At 45.7% G+C, this 21,754-nt stretch overlaps 1 protein-coding gene across 2 annotated transcripts in view; it reads left to right on the forward strand.

Moving 5' to 3' along the window:
• The window catches only part of asl (argininosuccinate lyase), a 109,977-nt gene that overhangs the window by 27,388 nt on the left and 60,835 nt on the right, over positions 1-21,754 (forward strand). The window contains exon 3 of one of the 2 annotated variants that reach the window (XM_078224977.1): positions 17,059-17,140. The exons of the other annotated variant lie outside the window; for it this stretch is intronic. The gene's annotated coding sequence lies outside the window, so the exon portion shown is untranslated. The remainder of the gene's footprint in view (positions 1-17,058; positions 17,141-21,754) is intronic. 2 annotated transcript variants of the gene reach the window in all.

Raw genomic sequence — 21,754 nt, forward strand, 5'->3', positions numbered from 1 at the left:
TTTTTACCAAAATTTTGTTCGTAATAAAATTGATGCGCGATTAAATCACTCGAGAGGCTAGATTGTACCCGGGAAATAAAGGCTTTTATTACTAACAAGAATGGAGCACACTATATACAATACAATCCCAGACTAAAGGGTCACCAGGCAGTGCAGTGACCTTTATACTTCTCCAGGAATGCGGAGTCAACTGGAGTGTACCACAGAACAATATCAACAGGTAGAACAGCCCAACCCTAACCGCAACAGTGACAACAGTAACATATCTACAAATACCCATAGTGCTGACCATCTATGGTTCAGTACTCATAGTGGTAACCAACTATGGTTCACCACAGTGGTGAGCTGTCTTCTTGAATCATTGCAGTCCCTGTGGTGTAGGTATGCAGAAACAGCCCTATAGATTGATGCTAGCATCTGTGCATTACCAACACTTAATCCTCCACTATCAATATCCTGGGCTTATCATTGACAAGAAACTTAACTGGATCAGGCAAAAGATGACTGTGGCTACAAGACCAGATCAGAGGCTAAAGAAGATTCAATGGCACGTAACTCACTTCCTGACTCCTCAAAACTGATCCACCATCTGCAAGGTACAAGTCATGAGTGTGGTGGAATAATGTCCACTTGGCTGAATGAGTGCAGCTCCAACAACACTCAAGAAGCTTGATACCATCCAGGCCATTCAGGACAATTAAGCAACCCAATTGATCAGCACCCCATCCACAGTCTTAAACATTGGCTCCCTCAACCACCAGTGCACAGGCAAAGGATGTGTACATCTATGAGACGCACTGCAGCAACTCACCAAGGCTCCTTCAGGCGTACCCTTCAAACCCACAACCTCTAACACCTCGAAGGACAAGGTCAGCAGACACATGGGAATAGCACCATCTGCAAGTTCCCCTCCAAGTCACACACCATCCTGACCTGGAAATACATCGCCATTCCTCCGCTGTCACTGAGTCAAAACCTGTATTGAACTCCCCTTCTAACAGCGTGTACCTACACCAGAGGACTTGCAACCATTGAAGGAGGTGACTCACCTTTTCAAGGGTAATAAGTGAGGGCAATAAATGTTGGCTTTGCCTGTGGCACACATATCTCATGAACAAATAAAAACGGTTATAGGTATTATAACCTATAATATTCCTGTTCATGTTTGCATTGCTTTGTGTATTGCAACATTTTTATGCTGCTGCTTATGAGAGGATGACATGGTCTGCATCATTTGTGTGCCTCTAAATTGCATTTGCGACATAAACTAAAGCAACAGAACGTTTTATTGGCAGCCAAACACTCTTAAACATTAGCCCAAAGCATTTCAGTAGGTACAGAGGGTGACACTTCCAAAACTCATAAAAATTGTCAAGGCTGAGAAAGAGCCATTGCAACGATGGAAAGTTTACCCCTCCCTTAGGCTATTGTAGCATCTAGTTCTGTTTTGATCATCCTGAATGGTTTTGCCTTGAATATGTCACTAATGATCTTGCCTTGAGCATGTCACTTGATAGATTGTTCCAGACATAAGACCAATATGATAAAAACATCTTTATCGTCAGCATGACCGCTTTGATTAACGTCACCGGTTTAAAAGAGTCTCTCGCAAAATTCAATTGAGTTCCTCTGCATTTTCAAGAAGTCTTGAAATGTGGTCTGTGCGTTTGACCAAAGCTCCCCTTCCAGTGCGTCAATTACTTTCGGTTAATCTTTTATGGAATAAGTGTAGGTGTGTCCAGCTCAATACTGTGTATCACATCACCATGAGCTGCTTGCTGTTTTTTGACATTGTTTGCATTATTGGTGACATACGCCTGAATTCTACCACCCTGCCTGCCACAGAATCGGAGTGGGCGAGGGACAGACAATGGAAATGTCCATTAACGACGGGCAGGATTTTCCAGTCTCGGGTCGAGCGAGGCCATAAATTCCCACCCATAGAATCTATACATTATAAAACACAACAACCACACTCTCCACCACCCTTTGCAATTGCTCGATATATGAATAAGTAATTGTATTTTTTTGATTCTAATACTTAAGCTTTTTTGCTACAAAATTCCATGTTTCCATCCACGTGTAGTTTCCCAAGGCTGGTGCATTTACATAACCATTGGGTGTTCCTCTCTCTGATCCTGCAGACAACATAGAAAATATGCATTGTTCCAGCTCTAAAAGGCTTGTGGCTGCTGTTTAAAGGGTACGCCCTGAACCTCCCCTCCGCCCCGTCTCTTCAACATGCACAGCTGAATGCATGAGGGGCCCCTCAATAGCACTGTTTAAAGGGCATTATGATGTGGAGATGCCGGCGTTGGACTGGGGTAAACACAGTAAGAGTTTTAACAACACCAGGTTAAAGTCCAACAGGTTTATTTGGTAGCAAATGCCATTAGCTTTCGGAGCGCTGCTCCTTCATCAGATGGAGTGGAAATCTGCTCTCAAACAGTGCACAGAGACACAAAATCAAGTTACAGAATACTGATTAGAATGCGAATCTCTCCAACCAACCAGGTCTTAAAGATACAGACAATGTGAGTGGAGGGAGCATTAAGCACAGGTTAAAGAGATGTGTATTGTAACTTGGCTATCAGTTTCTGCTCAGCGACTCTGCGCTGTCATGTGTCATGAAGGCAGCCTTGGAGAACACTTACCCAAAGATCAGAGGCTGAATGCCCGTGACAGTTGAAGTGCTCCCCCACAGGAAGAGAACAGTCTTGCCTGGTGATTGTCGAGTGGTGTTCATTCATCCGTTGTCGTAGTGTCTGCATGGTTTCCCCAATGTACCATGCCTTGGGACATCCACAGCTTGCCTCCTGGACTTGCAGAATCGCACTGGCTGTCCTGTCTGGAGACAATACACACCTCTTTAACCTGTGCTTAATGCTCCCTCCACTCACATTGTCTGTATCTTTAAGACCTGGTTGGCTGGAGAGATTCGCATTCTAATCAGTAGTCTGTAACTTGATTTTGTGTCTCTGTGCACTGTTTGAGAGCAGATTTCCACGCCATCTGATGAAGGAACAGCGCTCCGAAAGCTAATGGCATTTGCTACCAAATAAACCTGTTGGACTTTAACCTGGTGTTGTTAAAACTCTTAAAGGGTATTAGCCAGGGACACAATTATTGGCTGGGAAAGAAGACTGAGACGCCTGGGAAGTGTTGGAGAATGCTACAGACAGATGTTCTTGCCAGGCATGCAAGTAAGCACAGTTGCTCTGTTTGGGTTTATGGGAACTGCTGGGACCGGGGAGGGAGGGGGGGGCTGTGGCTGGATTGTGAGGGGAAGTGGGGGTGGGGGGGGGGATGCATTCACTCAATGCAGCACCAATGTATCAGGGTAGATGATGTGCTTCAGCCCTGGAGTGGATCTGAAGCCTCGGTACCACAGGGGCTGAACTGTTATTAACTACACTGAGCCAGAATGACACAGAATTTTGACCTTGGAAAGCCAATCCTCCTGCCTTCATGAGCAACTTCCTCACTGCTGCCAATGAGCTGCTAAAACAATGTGGAACGCAAAGATTTTAAACCTCTGATTTGGGAGAACGAAATTTTCTTAGCAGTAAACAAAAGGGAAAGCTAAAATGGGTCATCTCCACATTTCATACTCAAACTAATATACCATCATACTATGTTTACACCAGGAACTATAGCTACAAATCACCAACATTGAAACAAGGATACTTGGTATAGTTGTTTCCAAGTGTACCCCTGTTGTTAGCCCATCACTCCACAGGACTATTTGTATCTGAAGATACTGAAGGAAATAAAGGTGGAAATTGCAGAGACACTGGCCCTAATCTTTCAATCCTCCTTAGATAGGGAGGTGGTGCAGAAGACTGCAGAACTGCAAGTGTAACATTCCTGTTAAAAAAAGTGTAAGAATAAATTCAGCAACCGCATGCCAGTCAGTTTAATCTCAATGGTGAGATAGTTTTGTGAAACAATAATTCAGGACAAAAATAAGTCACTTAGATGAATGTGGATTAATTAAGGGAGGCCAGCATGAAATTGTTAAAGACAAAAGCACATTACTGATGCTGGAATCTAAAACCAAAAGAGAAAATGCTGGAAAATCTCAGCAGGTCTGGCAGGTAAGGAGAGAAAAGAGCTGACAAAGCTCTGATAAAGGGTCATCGGGACTCGAAACATCAGGTCTTTTCTCTCCTTACAGATGCTGCCAGACCTGCTGAGATTTTCCAGCATTTTCTCTAGTGTTAAGGACAAATAGTTCTTAATTAACTTGACTGAGTATTTGATGTTGGAATCAAGAGGGTAATGTGGTTGATGTGGTGTATATGGATTTGCAAAAGACCAGTGATAAAGTACCAGTTAACAGACTTGCCACCAAAGTTGAAGCCCAGGGACTAAAAGGAAAAGGGGCGGCACGGTAGCACAGTGGTTAGCACTGCTGCTTCACAGCTCCAGGGACCTGGGTTCGATTCCGGGCGTGGGTCAATGTCTGTGTGGAGTTTGCACATTCTCCTCGTGTCCGCGTGGGTTTCCTCCAGGTGCTCCGGTTTCCTCCCACAGTCCAAAGATGTGCGGGTTAGGTTGATTGGCCATGGTAAAATTGCCCCTTAGTGTCCTGGGATGCCTAGATTAGAGGGATAAGCGGGTAAAATATGTAGGGATATGGGGGTAGGGACTGGGTGGGATTGTGGTCGGTGCAGACGCGATGGGCCAAATGGCCTCTTTCTGCACTGTAGGGTTTCTATGATTTCTATGAAAAGTCGCAGAATGGATATGAATTTGGTTGAATGACAGGAAACAGTGGTTGTTTTTCGGTCTGGAGGAAGCTATACAGTGGGGTTCCCTAGGAGTTGGTATGGGTATCACTGCTTTTCTTGATATTTATTGATAATCTAAACTTGAGTGCTAGAAATCTACAGATAACACAGAACCTGAAAGTAATGTGAAGTGTAAGGAAGAAGCAATAAACTTCAAGAGGAAATAGGCGATGGGATTAGGTAGACCCGTGGCAAATGAACATAATGTGGAGATGCCGGCATTGGACTGGGGTAAACACAGTAAGAAGTCTCACAACACCAGGTTAAAGTCCAACAGGTTTATTTGGTAGCAAAAGCCACAAGCTTTCGGAGCGCTTGCTGCTCCTTCGTCAGGTGAGTGGGAGTTCTGTTCACAAACAGGGCATATAAAGACACAAACTCAATTTACAAAATAATGGTTGGAATGCGAGTCTTTACAGGTAATCAAGTCTGAAAGGTACAGACAATGTGAGTGGAGAGAGCGTTAAGCACAGGTTAAAGAGATGTGTATTGTCTCCAGACAGGACAGTTAGTGAGATTTTGCAAGCCCAGGCAAGTCGTGGGGGTTACAGATAGTGTGACATGAACCCAAGATCCCGTTGAGGCTGTCCTCATGTGTGCGGAACTTGGCTATCAGTTTCTGCTCAGCAACTCTGCGCTGTCATGTGTCATGAAGGCCACCTTGGAGAACACTTACCCGAAGATCAGAGGCCGAATGCCCGTGACCGCTGAAGTGTTCCCCAACAGGAAGAGAACACTCTTGCCTGGTGATTGTCGAACGGTGTTCATTCGTCCGCTGTCATAGCATCTGCATGGTTTCCCCAATGTACCATGCCTCGGGACATCCTTTCCTGCAGCGTATCAGGTAGACAACGCTGGTCGAGTTGCAAGAGTAGGTACTGTGTACCTGGTGGATGGTGTTCTCACGTGAGATGACGGCATCCGTGTCGATGATCCGGCACGTCTTGCAGAGGTTGCTGTGGTAGGGTTGTGCGGTGTCGTAATCACTGTTCTCCTGAAGGCTGGGTAGTTTGCTGCGGACAATGGTCTGTTTGAGGTTGTGCGGTTGTTTGAAGGCAAGAAGTGGGGGTGTGGGGATGGCCTTGGCGAGATGTTCGTCTTCATCAATGACATGTTGAAGGCTCCAGAGTAGATGTCGTAGCTTCTCCGCTCCAGGGAAGTACTGGACGATGAAGGGTACTCTGTCCGCCATGTCCCGTGTTTGTCTTCTGAGGAGGTCGGCGCGGTTTGCCGCTGTGGCGCGACGGAACTGTCGATCGATGAGTTGAGCGCCATATCCTGTTCTTATGAGGGCATCTTTCAGCATCTGGAGGTGTCTGTTGCGATCCTCCTCATCCGAGCAGATCCTGTGTATACGGAGGGCTTGTCCGTAGGGGATGGCTTCTTTAACGTGTTTAGGGTGGAATCTGGAAAAGTAGTACAGTGAAGTGCTGAGGTGACCGTCCTTGCACCATGGCCTCCGTGACTCACCGGCACCCGGATTTCCAGCACCGTCAGCTCCGCACCAGAAATCGGTGCAGGACTGCATAATGTATGTAAATCTTCATTTCCCTACAATTTAAATATCATTAGCGGGTCCAGGACTGAAATCTCCAGGTCACTTAGCATCTCCCCCCCACCTCCCGCCGGGAGTGGTTCACTCCAGCAGGGATTACTATACCTCTCCACTAATGGGGATCAGGTGGCCCGCCCCGCTGGAGTGAAGAGGGGCAATTGAGGCCGCCTGGAGGGTCAGGTGCCGGGGAGGTGTCCCCAGGGCACTGTCACCTTGGCAGTGCCAACCTAGGCTCCCTGGCACTGCCCAAGGGACAATGTGGAAATGCCCAGGGGCACAAGGACACTGGCCAGCGGGCATAGGGCAGTGCCCAGTGGGGTGAGGCCTCTGTGTGGGGGAGACTGGTAGGGGCGGAGGTCCCGCTGCCACTCTGCAATTGGGCTGGGTGACAGAGGGAAGGAGGCTAGCGATCGGCTGGCCATCAGATTGGGATGGGGTCAGCCTCCTCAGGGGAGGAGGGGGTCGGGGCTGCGGGGGTGGGGGGGTGGGGAACGGGAGATCAGGGCCATGAGGGGGAGGACATCAAGTTGGCTGGGGCAGAGGCGGAAGGACTAGAGGCTGGCCCGGACAATTCCGGGGACCAGCAATTGGGCCGTGGTGAGCTCGAAGGGGCAGCGATGCGGTGGTTGAAGGGCTGGCCAGCGATTGAGCTGGCCAGCAAACAGGAGGCCGGCAGTACGGGGCCACTGTGCATGCGCCGATCTCGGTACTGACTGACCCACACATGCACAGTGGCCCGCTCAGCGCTATGCTGCCAGCCTCTCCCGTGGGTATAGGCCCCGCCCCCTGAATCTCAGCGTGAATCATGCTCGTGCACTCCGTGATGCACAGAGTGTGGGAGATTCATTTTGAAACTCCCACTGAAAAAAACAGCGTGATTTACTCCAGTTTTTACGCGAATTCGACACTTAGAATTCTTTTGGGAGAATCGTCCCTGAGTACAAAGGCAAACAATTATGGTGAACCTTTATAAAATACTGGCTTAGCCTTAACTGGAGCATTGTGTCTAAAGCTGGGCACCCACAGTTTAGGAAAGATCTGAAGACTTGAGAGGGTGAAGAATAATTTACAAGAAAGGTTGTTCTGGGGATGAGGGATTTACAGATTGGAGTGGCTTGGAGGGGAACTTGCAGGTGATGGTTCCCATTTATCTGCTGCCCTTGTCCTTCTAGATGGAAGTAGTCATGGGTTTGGAAGGTGCTGTCTAAGGATCTTTGGTGAATTGTTGCAGTGCATCTTGTAGATAGTACACACTGCTACTACTGAGCGTCGGCGGTGGAGGGAGTGGATGTTTGTAGATGTGGTGCCAATCAAGCGGGGCTGCTTTGTCCTGGATGGTGTCAAGCTTGATGTTGTTGGAGCTGCACCCATCCAGCCAAGTGGGGAGTATTGCATCACACTCCTGACTTGTGCCTTGTAGATGGTGGATAGGCTCTGGGGAGTCAGGAGGTGAGTTACTCGCCACATTTAAGGTGATAGACAAAAGAGCCAATGATGACATGAGGAAAAGCTGTTTTACACCAGGTGTGGTTCGGAGTCCCTGGGCACTGCCAGAGAGTGCGGCAGAGGCAGATTCAATTGTGATTTTCGAAAGGGACTTGGATAAGCACCCGGAGATAGAAAGTTTGAAGGGGTACGAGGAAAGATGGGGATGAGAGACTAGCTAAGTTGAGCTTGCAGAGTTGGAATGGACATGGCCAACTGACTAGTCGCCTTCTGTGCTGTGGACCTTCCATGATTCTAAGAGACGGTTAGAGATGAACCAAAATTGACCATAAATGGCACAATTTTGAGAAGCGGAGATGAACAGAGCTAACTTTGTGTCCATAAGGGTGGCAGGACAAGTTGCTAATTTAGTCAAAAAAAAGCATGTGTTGCTTGAGTTTATAAATAAAGGACTAGAATGAAAAAAGTTATAAAAAGATGATACTAGAATTTTATAAGTCACTTATTAATATTATGGGTAGATTTGAGTGCCACACTTCAGAAAAGGGTACAGAGAACCCAGGATGCAACTTGGTATGAGGGACTTCAGTTATACAAACATACAAACTAGGAAAAGAAAGAGGCCATTCGGCCCCTCGAGCCTGCTCCTTCATTCAATTAAATCATGGCTGATCTGCCTGTGTTGAGTTCCACTTTCCCCATCTGCCCCCAAAAACCGTTAATTCCCTTGCCCAGCAAGAATCTAATTATCTCCCCCTTAAAACTATTCAGTGACCCCGCTTCCACTGCCTTCTGAGGCAGGGAGTTCCAAGATCGCACTTTGGAGAGGTTAGAAAAATTAGCGCTACTGTCCTTGGAACAGAGAATGTTAAGAGAGCTAACTGAATGACATCTGTAAGGGGGAAATCGTACCTCAGTTTTCCTTTGTTTAGCTAGAAACATCAAGGCCAGCCTCTGAGGCATCAATGCTGTTGTCCCATGGCTGAGGCTGTTTAATGGACCTTTCACCTTCCTGACCTGAATTCTGGCAAAATGAATTGAGTCATTGTGAATGCCCATGATGATGTTTTCTATGTGTGTAGAACTTCAAAGGTGCGTGTGATTACTCCAACGCTATAACTTCACATGTCAAGGCCATTCGGTGAAATGCAACATACAGACTGAGGTGTATTTAGAATCATAGAAGCTTAACAGCACAGAAGAGGCCATTTGGCCCATCATGCATGTGCTTGCTCTTGGAAACAGCAGTCATCCTTAGGCCCACACCCGTATCTTTTTGTCCCTTATCTCCAAGCACCTTTTGTTTATTAATTGTTGGCCAGGACAGAGTTTATTGCCCATCTCTAATGCTTGCTGGCCATTTCAGAGTCAACCACATTGCTGTGGATCTGGAGTCACATGTAAGCCAGTCCTTTTCCTTCCCTAAACGGACATTGGAGGTGGCTTTTTACAAAAATTGACAATGGTTTCATGGTCATCATTGGACTTTTAATTCCAGATTTTTTATTGAATTCAAATATCACAATCTGCAGTAATTAGATTCGAACCCGGATCCCCAGATCATTACCCTGGTTCTCTCCGCTAATATACCATTATGCCACCATCTATCGGTAAACCTGTTCAATTGTCTTAATATTAGTCATGGAATCAGCTTCCACCTCCATTCTGGGTAGTATTCCAGATCCTGACAACTACCTGCATGAAAAGATTTCTCCTTATCTCGATCTTTCAAGATGACGGGAGAACTTGATCACGTAGATGGAGAATAATCATATATTCTGGAGAGTAAGTCAATGACTAGAGTTCAAAATCATTGGCTAAAGATGTGGAAGGGAGATGAGGAGATGTCTTTTCACTCAGATACCTTCCGTGCTGTTCGGTGTCTGTGATTCCCAGATTCCAGATTCACCTCAGCATGAAACGTCTGTGTACTGCATTTCACTGACAGACCTTAGCATGTGAAATCATACCATTGGAGCAATCACACTCATCTTTCAAGATGTAGAAACATATAAGACACATAAAAGGGCACAGTGGTTAGCACTGCTGCCTCACATGGCCAATGACCCGGGTTTTATTTCAGCCTTGGGTGATTGTCTGCATAGAGTTTGCACTCTCTCCCTGTGTCTGTGTGGCTTTCCTCCCGGTGCTCCGGTTTCCTCCCACAGTCCAAAGATGTGCAGGTGGATTGGCCATGCTAAATTGCCACTTAGTATCCCAAGACGTGTAGGTTAGGGGGATTAACGGGTAAATATATGGGGTTACAGGGATGGGGTCTGTCAGAGAGTCGGCACAGACTTGATGGGTCGAATGGCCTCCTTTCTGCATTCACGCTTTCTATGATTTTATCATTATGGGCAATCACAATGACTCCTTTTGCCAAATGGATGGAGCCATTCAGGCCAGGAAGATCACAGACCCATCCCTTGGTCTAAATTGGTGACTTAAACAGTCTTAGCCATGGGGCAGCAGCATTAATGGCTCAGAGACTGGCCTTGATGTTTCTAGCTGGATGATGGAACACTTCGGCAGGATTTCCCGCTTATGACTTATCCCTCCTGGGAAATCTATAATCCTTGAGTGAGCAATAGATGAAGTTCAGCTGTCTTGTTCCCCACAATTGGCTGGCACTGCCTGAACCCAGACAGAAGGAATGGCTATTGCATGGGAATTAAATTCAGTTCAACTTTCCGATCTCTTACATCCATTTTAAAAATGTTCACAACTACACAACTTATATTTTTCATACTAGAGAGATAAGTTTATTTTGTCTACAAAATCTGTAATTCCTGTATAATTGAATCTTTTGCATGATGGATAAAAAGATAATTGCCAGTTGTCAGTGAACTTGGCATATTGCTATGCTGTATTGAAAAAGCTTGAAATGTTCTGTTTATACTAAGGCAGGGAGGAAGCTACAACATAAGTGCAACTTTTAAGATCAAACAATTTGAATTAATGACAATGTCCTTTTGTTACTTTTTTAAAATTTGTTTTGTAAAAAATTGAACAATGTGTAGATGATATCATCCCTGGATACTTATAGAGTGTCACAGTGAGGCCAAGAATGGGAAGGATCAAACAGTCCCAGCGCAACATAGAACCATGTCAAAAGTGCAGGACAGCAATTTCCTCAAATATCTACATACGTTCAAAAATGCTGTCAATTTTTGTCTGACTACACTCCTATGAAAAGCCTCGGGACATAATGTAAATATTACAGAGGGCTCACAGCACATAAACAGGCCATTCAGCCCAACAGGTCTCTGCTAGTGCTTATGCTCCACATAAGCCTCTTCACATCCTTCTTCATCTAACCCCATCAATGTACACACTCTATCCCTTCATCTCTCGCGTGTTATGTAGCCTCTCCTGAAATGTGTTATTTCATACAGTTCTACATTCAATTGACTTCTAACTTTCAAATGGTGGGGAGGGGCTTTTCCCATCCCACCTACCTTGGGAATCGTAGCGGGCAGGACACAGATCATGCAAAGGTCCATTGACCTCGGAAGGGATTTTCAGGCCTTCGGGGGTGCATGGCCAGAAAATTCCATCCCATTGGTGTAGTTTCCTCATAGACAGATTACTAATATTGTTCAGTCCTTTCATACTGTTAACATTATTGTCATCAAACTCACGGTAGTGAACTGCCTCCAAATTAGATACTGCAGTACTAATAGCTGCTCCTTCTACCAAAGAGACCATTTTGTTTGTACAGCACTGCACTCCACACCAAGCCCAGTCTCATAATGATACAACTGTGAATTTGTAAACAGTGCAGTTGTATCAAACAGTGAGCACTTGTTGAAGTTTACTATCTCTCCTCATCACTCATGAATATGCCAACAAGTGGGCAATGACAAATTCTCTCCACTGTGTGTAGTCTTCCTGTCTGCTCTATTCAAATGCTGCTTTAGAGTAACTTCCCATTGCAATGTTCTTCAATCTTTCTCCAGGGCAGATTGTACACACTCCTATGGACAGCAGGCTTAACACCATTCAATGAATTGCTTTATTTCATAGTACAAGGCACAAGTCAGGAGTGTGATGGAATACTCTCCACTTGGCTGGATGAGTGCGGCTCCAACTACACTCGAGAAGCTCGACACCATCCAAGACAAATCAGCCCCCTTCATGGGCACCCCATCCACCACCTGCAACATTCACTTCCTCCACCACCAACACAGAGTGGCAGCAGTGTGCCCAATCGACAAGATGCACTGCAGCAACTCACCCAAGCTCCTTCAGTAGTACCTTCGAAATCCATGACTTATATCACTAGAAGGACAAGGGTAGCAGATGCATGGGAACACCACCACCTGCAAGTTCCTCCGACTCACGAACCATCCTAACTTGGGAATATATCGCTGTTCCTCCACTGTTGCTGGGTCAAAATCCTGGAACTCTCACTGATAGCACCGTAGGTGTACCTACAACACCTGGACTGCAGCAGTCCAAGAAAGCAGCTCACCACCATCACCACCTTCTCAAGGGCAATTAGGGATGGGCAATAAATGCTGGCCCAGCCAGTGAAGCCCACATCCCATAAAATAATGTTTAAAACACTCCCTCTGGTATCGAGTTCCACTTTCTCAATATCCTCTCGGGTGAAGAACTTTTCTTCCTGAGATGTGCCAGAGAACATGACACAAGTTGAATTTGTCCCTGCTAGCATTTTAGAGCTCATTATTTTACTTTGTCCCTTGGAAGGGTCATCCAGAGGCAACCACCGCATGGGGAATGTGTTCTTGAGTTGATCTGGTGCCACACAGAGCCTAAGTGGAAGCAGATGGTGGAAAATATATGCGGAGTTGCAGAAGGCCAGGTCTGTGGGCTGTCACTGATAGATTCAGTGAAGCACTGCAGTCCACTTGGCAGCATGTGGAAACTTCAGGGATACTTATACTGGAAAGCCCGTGATCCAGACCCTACGGGAAGTCTCATGAACTGTTGCCACCGAGGCCTGGGGCACTAAATTGGAGTGGACTAACTCTACTGGCATTGAAAGGATTGGGGCTGGGTTACAGACAATCACTGCATGGAGCTTCACTGACTGAGTTCGTACCGCCAGGTCTAATTTCTCACAGATTAATGGTCGATGGAGGCAGGCCTCAATGCTCTTGTCATGGCAGGAGTAGGCACACAGGGTGGTGCAGTCTCTCAGGATAGCAACATGGAGGCCGTCCAGCCAGCCTCAACAAAACCATGCACATCTGGCCTAAAGGGCACACGACCTGTCAGCCCATGCAGCAACGCAGGAGCTGCAGCCCACATTCAGCGGGCGCATTTCAGGTCTCTATATTGCAACAGGTGACCACGCTTCAAGAATACTTCCTTGGCTGCCAAGCACTTTGGGATATCCTGAGTTGTGAAAAGCACCAGATAAATGAGCTGCTTTGAGACCAGGATCCCAGGAAAGTGCTATTGGAAAGCAGCAGCTAACCAGCTCTCACACCCCAAACACTCAGGAAAAGCTGGAGAAGCACAAAATATAGATTTAAGATTTCACACATCGCATACTAGTATCAGGGAGAAGCATAATGTTAAACAGGCTTTATGAACATACAAACATATAAATAATGAGCAGAAGTAGGCCATTCGGCCCTTCGAGCCTGCTCCACCATTCAGTTTAGATCATGGGTGATTGGATTGTGGCCTTAGCTCCACATTTTGCCCACCCCCGTTAACATCTGAGTCCCTTGGTTAGCCAAGAATCTATCGCCTCTGCCATAAACATATTCAATGATCCAACTTCCACCACTCTCCAGTGAAGAGCTCCGCAGATTCACTACCCACTGAGAGAATAAAATTTTCTCATCTCCATTTTAAATGGGAGACCCCTTATTTTTAAACTGTGTCCCCTTAGGTCTCTCGAGGAAACGCCCTTTCAGCGACCCCCTGGTCAAGCCCTCTCAGAATCTAATTCTTCAATAAGAGCACCTCTTCATTTCCCAAACTCCAATGGATAAAGGCCCAGTCTGTCCAACCACTCCTGGACTGATAACGTCCACCCCCTCCCTTGCATCTTAGATCAACCGAAAATATCATCCAGGTATTGGCTAGAATTTTCCGGCCGTTCGTTCCCTGCTGCAAGCAAGGATGGAAAATTTAATCACTCAGTCAAATCTCCGTTCACTGCAGTGGGCACAGTAAGAAGTCTCACAACACTAGGTTAAAGTCCAACAGGTTTATTTGGTAGCACGAGCTTTCAAAGCTTTCATCAGGTGAAGGGGCAGCGCTCTGAAAGCTTGTGCTATCAAATAAACCTGTTGGACTTTAACCTGGTGTTGTGAGACTTCTTACTGTGCTTACCCCAGTCCAACGCCGGCATCTCCACATCATTGCAGTGGGACCAGAGAATCCCGCTGGTGTGAATGGCCAGAAAATTCCAGCCGTTGTTCAAGGAAAGCTCCGGAAATTGCTCTCATGGGGAAGCTGTGTTTGTTGATAACGGAGCAGTGTTTGTTGATAAGGTTTGTAGATAGTGGCATATGAGTGGTGAGAAGAGGGATTGAGGAAGAGAGGGAAGTCAAGGGAAGATCTTCTTTAAAAATGTGTCTTGTAACCAACAGAAAATTATCATCTACATCTTCCTTGGGTTGCTAGAACTCCTCTGTTGTTCTCTGGGGCCTTTGTCTACCAGCGCCTCCATTAAGAGACCTCTTTGTAAGGCTTAAAGTGTAAAGTTTATTTATTAGTGTCGCAAGTGGGCTTACATTAACACTACAATGAAGTTACTGTGAAAATTCCCTAATCGCCACACTCCAGCGCCCGTTTGGGTACACTGAGAGAGAATTTAGCATGGCCAATGCACCTAACCAGCACGTCTTTCGGACTGTGGGAGGAACCCGGAACACCCGGAGGAAACCCATGCAGACACGAGAATGTGTAGACTCTGCACAGACAGTGACCTAAGCCAGGAATCAAACCCAGGTCCCTGGCACTGTGAGGCAGCAGTGCTAACCACTGTGCCACCATGTCAAGGGGCAATTGAGCATGGTCAATCAACCTAACCCACACATCTTTGGAGTGTGGGAGGAAACTAAAGCACCCGGAGGAAACCCACACAGACACACAGAGAACATGCAATTGGATTTGTCTAATGTACGTGCTTCACCCTGCAGGAATGAGCTGCAAATCATGCCAAATTAATGGAAAGCCCTGTCAATCTGCCAGAGGTGGGCTTGGTGCTGACCCTGGTGGCTAAATGGAGCCCATGATAGTGCCACCCAATTGATGTGCCGGGAAAGTGCTGGAGCTTTCATCAAGCAAAGGGTGCTGGTATGACTAATGATGATAAAACGAAGGCATTGTGACAGTCGTTAGGTTAATAAACATTACAGTGTGCTGCCAGTTCCTGCACATTGAGAGTATATGAAGTTCCTTTCTTGACAAAGGTGCAGAGTTGAACAAGGAAGTAACAGGGCCACATGGGTTCAATCTGAGGCGCTTCAATGTTGGCGAATTCGCAACTCTGTACAATTACAGCGCACTATCATATTGCCATTGTTTGCCCATGGGAAAGGAGATAAGATAGCTAACTTTAGGATGAAAGCTTTCACAGCTTGCTTGATGAATCAGCATGGAATTACTTGGCTAAGGTTACAGATGTCCCCCGTGACAGGAATTACTCTGCAGCATAGAAAGTGTGGGCCTCTGCCTGTGCAGTGGCTATGCAGCCGGTGGAATGGCTATAAAGGTCCACTTGCAGCAAATGTCACAACTAGACGACTTGGGCGGCATGGTGGTTAGCATGCTGCCTCACAGCACCAGGGACCCGGGTTCAATTCCGGCCTCAGGTGACTGCGTGGACTTTGCACGTTCTCCCTGTGTCTGCGCGGGTTTCTTCTGGGTGCACCGGTTTCCTCCCACAGTCCAAAGATGTGTGGGTCAACTTGATTGGCCATGCTCAATTGCCCTTTAGTGTCAGGGAGATTACCAGGGTAAATACGTGGGGTTATGGGGATGGGGCCTGGGTGGGATTGTTGCCGGTGCAGGCTCGATGGGCCAAACGGCCTCTTTCTGCACTGTAGGGATTCTATGATTCTAGACAACTTCAAATTTGTTCCTTTTTTTGTAACTTTCACTGGCAAGTTCCCAATTTTTTGGTCGGATGTTGAATCAATTAAAAAATAACAATTTCTATCCTAATCTTGTCCCTTCATGGACTAAATACTTCCTTGTCTCAGTAGTTCTTGAGATGCACATTGCTATGCCCATTGTATACAAGATGAAGGCCCATTAAAAGTTTTTATACTGTGGAATAATGATTACCCTGAAGCTAAATGCATAAACTGAAGTGTATCTGGAGATCTTGATAAAAGACTACAGCAATGTTCCTAATAAATATACATACAATGATTGGACTGACTTAATGGGGTGGCACGGTGGCAGGCACTGCTGCCTCACAGCTCCAGGGACCCGGGTTCAACAGTGACCTTGGGTCACTGTCTGCGTGGAGTTTGCACGTTCCCCCGGTGTCTGTGTGGGTTTCCTCCGGATGCTCCAGTTTCCTTCCACAGTCCAAGGATGTGTGGGTTAGGTTGATTGACCATGCTAAATTGTCCCCGAGTGTCAGGGGGACTATAAGACCATAAAACCATAAGACATAGGAGTAGAATTAGGCCACTCGGTCCATCGAGTCTGCTCCGCCATTCAATCATGGCTGATATTTTTCTGAACCCCATTCTCCTGCCTTTTCCCCATAACCCCTGATCCCCTTATTAATCAAGAACCTATCTATCTCTGTCTTAAAGACTAGTAGCGTAAATATGTGGGGTTACGGGAATAGGACATGGGTGGGGCTGTGGTCGGTGCAGACTCAATGGGCCGAATGGGCACCTTCTGCACTATAGGGTTTCTATGATTAACCATGCATAGCTCATGAAACTGACACATCACATTGGAAAATTAAAATATAGCCATAACTATGTCGTATTTCCGATTGATTTTAACAATATTGTGTCTCACAGTACTGTGATGGAGATTCACTATTTTCAATAAAGAACTTGAGCAATCAGTGTTTTGCAATACATAATCCATTTACAAATAATACAGATTTTGCTTGACAGTAGTTTGTGATTGTAGAGACTTAGATTACGTTGGAACATGCATATACAATCATTCACACTAAATTTGAATGAAGTTGCAGATGAACACTATTGATTTTATTGGAATTTACCCTCGTTTTTACCCTAATTTTCTTTACATTAAAAATTAAAACTGAAAACACCTGATAAAGAAACATTTCTTTTTGGACAGAAAAAGTAATCAACACGGATTTTAATGGACACAACTTTAGAAAGCAAACCTTCTATGAATGCTGGTGATCATTTACATGCAGGTAGGTGCTACCCTGTTTCACTCTGGTAGGCAAGTTCACATCTCTCCGTTAATGTGCCCCTCTCTATTTCTGATATTTCTCCCAGACCAACAACTCTCTGAGGTGACTTTGTGCTCTGCTAATTCTGATCCTGTGTGTATTTCGGATTTTCTTTACTCCATCATTTGTGACTGTGCCTTCAGCTGCCGAGGCTCGAAGCTCTGGACGTCCCTCCCCATACCTCCCCTTTACTCCTTTCAGTTACTCCTTAAACCCAGCCTGTTTGACCAAGCTTTTCTTCACCTGCCCTTATATCTCATGTGACTCAGTGTCAAAGTTCAGGCTCTGACGAAGGGTCATCCAGGCACGAAACGTTGGCTCTATTCTCTCTCCACAGATGCTGTCAGACCCGATGGGCAGGACTGGAAAATCCTGCCAGAGGTCAATGGACTTTTGCACCGATTCCTGTGGCGGGTGGGACAGGAAAATTCCACCACTGAGATTTTCCAGCATTTTGTTTCAGATTCCAGCATCCGCAGTATTTTGCTTTTATCTTTGTTTGGCAATGCTCCTGTAAAGCAATTTGAGACATTTTACTGCATTTAATGTGTCATGTAAATGCAGATCTATTGATTTTGTGGAGTGCCACGTGTATCTGGTACAATCTCATCAATCCGGCCTTGCTCAATTGCTCCTGTGTCTCTTCTGCCAAGAAATAAAGATAGAGTGAGATATGAAATGGAAAGAAAAAGCCACTCTGCCCATTGATATAAGTTGGCGGCGCAACACCAAAATGGCAAATGCATGAAGGAAGCTGACACAATAGTCATCAACTAGAACTGTTGAGTAATGAACAGCACAACGCTTCCCTTTTCATGTGAGGTCCCTTGTTAGAATTGAATCTGCCTGCAATGCTATGGTTAACCACACTATGGAGTACACTTCACAGTATTCTACATTCCACAGTGACGTGGAGGTTGTAATTCCAGCAATGTCAGCCTATTCCCAGCTTCTCCAGATGGATCACTGTGCGATGCTCTCTCTGGTGGCCCAGCTGAGCACTGACCAAAGTCACCCAAGCAACTGCAGGTGCGGTTTGAGGGTTCCAGCTATGCTGAACTCAGCCTTTGCAGCTTAAACCAAGGGGCCTAATGATTTCGCAGGTCACTTGGAACATGATTTTCATTATAGGCTGCTGGTTGTTTGTAGATGGTTTGGGAAGAGCTAGAATGGAAGTCAGCAACTTCCTGTGCAAGAAAAATAATCTATAATAATATATTTATTAATTTGGAGGCTGCAGGGCCCAGGTTTTGTGACAATAACCAGAAAGGCGGCAATTATTTGTTTTCTGAAGAATATTATCTGATCAATTTTTAAAAATATATCAATGCGCTGTTAATCACTCTGACGCTTACACGCTTAGTGGTAATGGAATAAAAATGCTTGAAAATGAGAAGAAATAGCACCCTAACCCTAGGAATGTTCTTTATATTAAAATGGACGTACTCTCCTTTACATAACTATAGATGTGTTTTCCTTCAGCTCCTCTGCACAAATACATGGCAAAGTGATAACTAAATAATTCCTTGGCTAATTCTAAAATCCTTTCAGGAAGCACAACACTGCCCCCATTTGGTGGAAGATGATATTGTTGTAAATAAATAAATCCTTTAACAAATAGCATGGGTAGAATTTTCCCACCCTGCCCACCACGGGAATCATATTGGGCAGGGGTCGTCGGACCATGGAACGGTTCACTGACCTCGGGAGGGATTTTCCGGTCTTTGGGCGAGCGTGGCCGGAAAACCCCGCCCCATGTCTCTATTTTTCATTCCATAAGACTATGACTTAATTTTGACACTGTGCTCTTTATACCTTGATTTATCGTTGGAATAATGGCAGAATGAGTATAACACAGTTTCTATAATACAGTGAGTAGTTCCCATTCTCCTGAAGATCCAGCAATACCTTTCCATCCATCGTGCGCACTGGGTTATGCGTGTGGGGTGTGTGGCGATACTGCGCATTTAAAAAATGTACTTTAGTCATGTTTTTGTGCAGGATGTTTCTAGCAGGCCCTTTCATTTTATCAGAGCCGTTCTGTCTACCGGCATCCTGTATTTTGCTGCAGCAGCACAATTGTTTCTAATGGCTAGAACGTTGGTTTCAATCTGAACTAATGCTGTTCTGCTGTTTTTCCCTGGGATTTTGCAGAGTGGGGCTTGATTGGGATGATTGGCAGGATGTGACGGGGAAGCTGGGCTTACACGGAATATTCCGTGTCTCTTTTTTCCCCCTCTCTGATGTTGGAGACTGGAATCTGTCTGGAGATAAGTTTCATTCTTGGGGATTCTGCTGTACGAGAGTGGATCTTTCTCTAACAGTTGCTGTTTTGGAAGCTGCAGAGAGAGAGGTATCCCTTTCTGTCTCTGAAGTCTGGAGACTGGGAGCTGCCACAGACTAAGTTTACTTCTCTCACGTTTTGCTGTTTTGAGAACATACCCTTCTCTGCAAACTGCTGTCTGGATCTCTGTCCAGAAGTGTTAAAAGACTGAAAATCCAGCATTACGTGAGCATACTTGTTTTTGTGCTAATTCTGAAGAAGGATGTATGTCAATGGGGTATTGCTTTAAATTGGAACAACAGAGATAGCTAGCTATTAAGGATTATACCTTGCCATGTCTAAATATTTTTATTGACAAAACTTATGCTAATTCTTTTTGTAATATTCTAACTGTGTTCTTAAATAAAGTTTGTTTTGATAAACGTTTCCTAGTGGGTCACTTGAATCAAAGCTTTGACAAAGGGTCATCTGGACCAGAAACGTCAGCTATTTTCTCTCCTTACAGATGCTGCCAGACCTGCTGAGATTTTCCAGCATTTTCTCTTTTGGTTTCAGATTCCAGCATCTGCAGTAATTTGCTTTTATCACTTGAAACATCTGGAGTGAAACATCTTATGCTCACCCTAATGTCAAAACCAAATGTAAAACTTAAAGTCCAAGCTAACTTCACAAAATACTTTGGAGTTTCTAGTCTGGGCCTTAAACAGGTGGAATTTTAACAATGGTGCACCTTTCCCAGCGATGACCAGTTCCACTCACTTTTCGCCAGTCCCCATGTGATTCCAATTAAAATTTAAAGTGCTGGTGGGGTGCATGGGGACATGTGGGATCGCATGGTTGGGGGGGGGGGGGGGGTGGTGCTTTTAAGTGGTGAAACCCACCCTCTGCTGACAATGCAGCAGGTACAAGTGAGTTATAAAAGAACCGCCCAGTCAAACAGGGAGGCTTTGCACCACAGTCAAAACTTGCCTGCCCAACATCTTCGCTATTAACATAAATCTGCAGAGCATGTAGGTGGCACAGATGCCTTTCAAATTTAAATTTCTCTTCTAAATACTTCACATTACATTGTTTTCACTTCATTTATATGTACATCATTGTTAATCGTTGACACCAGCTTAGTCAGAGATCACGATGTATTGACACCCTTCATGGTTGGCATTGATGGTTACCCGGGAGTTAGGGACATTTCTTCACAGTGGGAGAAACTATTTTGCTTTGTGTCCACTCTTTGTTGAATGTTCGTGTCCAGCTTTGTACTCGCCGCTCTGTGGGACATGGCTGAACTGGCAAGGTCAGCTGACCCCTCCCTTCACTGAATCGTAAAGACCATTATCCAAGGTCACTCTCAGCAGGGGTAACTGTGGGTGAACTCAAAGCCCTGCGCCAATTCTACCAGCCAACACCCTGAGTTGGACACACAATTGGACAGTAGTGACCCCACCCTTTATATCCCTCATTCTCTCAGCTTGACTGACGGCTCCTCCAGCCTAAACCCCCCCACCCACTACACCCAAGACATCAGGCCCTTCCCAGTTCACTCTTCCACGCCCCTGACCCCATCCTCCATTCTCTCTCTCTTGGAACCCTCTTCATATCCTCCGCCACCTCACTCCACACACCCCACCAACCCCTGACTCACCCTTGCCCATCCTGAACCCCCTCCACACATGCTGCCAGTCTGCTACTCGCCTCGCCCCCCCACCGCCCCCCACCTTGTGTCGCAGAGTTCAACAAGGAATACTGCTGACTTCACGCAGCAACTGCCCAAGGCTGAATATGACGCCACTTTTAAATGGACGTGAACTGGATGCCACAGGATTCTCCCGAGCAACTGACTTCATCTGAATGTAGAATGTAAATAAAAGAAGATTTAATAAAATGAGCATTCATGGCACACAAACGTAATACAAGTAGGAACCCACCATGGGACAGTGTGAGGTCCGACCTGCAACAGACACACCACTGACATAATCCCTAAATTTGAATCCGCCCTCGGGAAGACAAGATATTGGCTCCTGTCTGATTAAGATACCCCACCTGCCAGGTTTCCTGTCCCTGCAGAAACTATAACATCCCCCCTCCCCATCCCACCCGACATAATGATTACATTGGGAAGCAATAAACAGCATCAAGTAAAACACTAAGTTCAGACCTGTGTAAAACATTTAATAAAGTATATAGAGTATTCTGGTTTCAATGGGCGGGATTTTATGGCCTCGCTTGGTCCGATACCATAAAATCCTGCCCAAGATCAACAAACCTTCCCATTGTCTGCCCCTCGCCCGCTC

This window comes from Mustelus asterias, chromosome 12 (genome assembly GCF_964213995.1).
Source record: "Mustelus asterias chromosome 12, sMusAst1.hap1.1, whole genome shotgun sequence".
Taxonomy (NCBI): domain Eukaryota; kingdom Metazoa; phylum Chordata; class Chondrichthyes; order Carcharhiniformes; family Triakidae; genus Mustelus; species Mustelus asterias.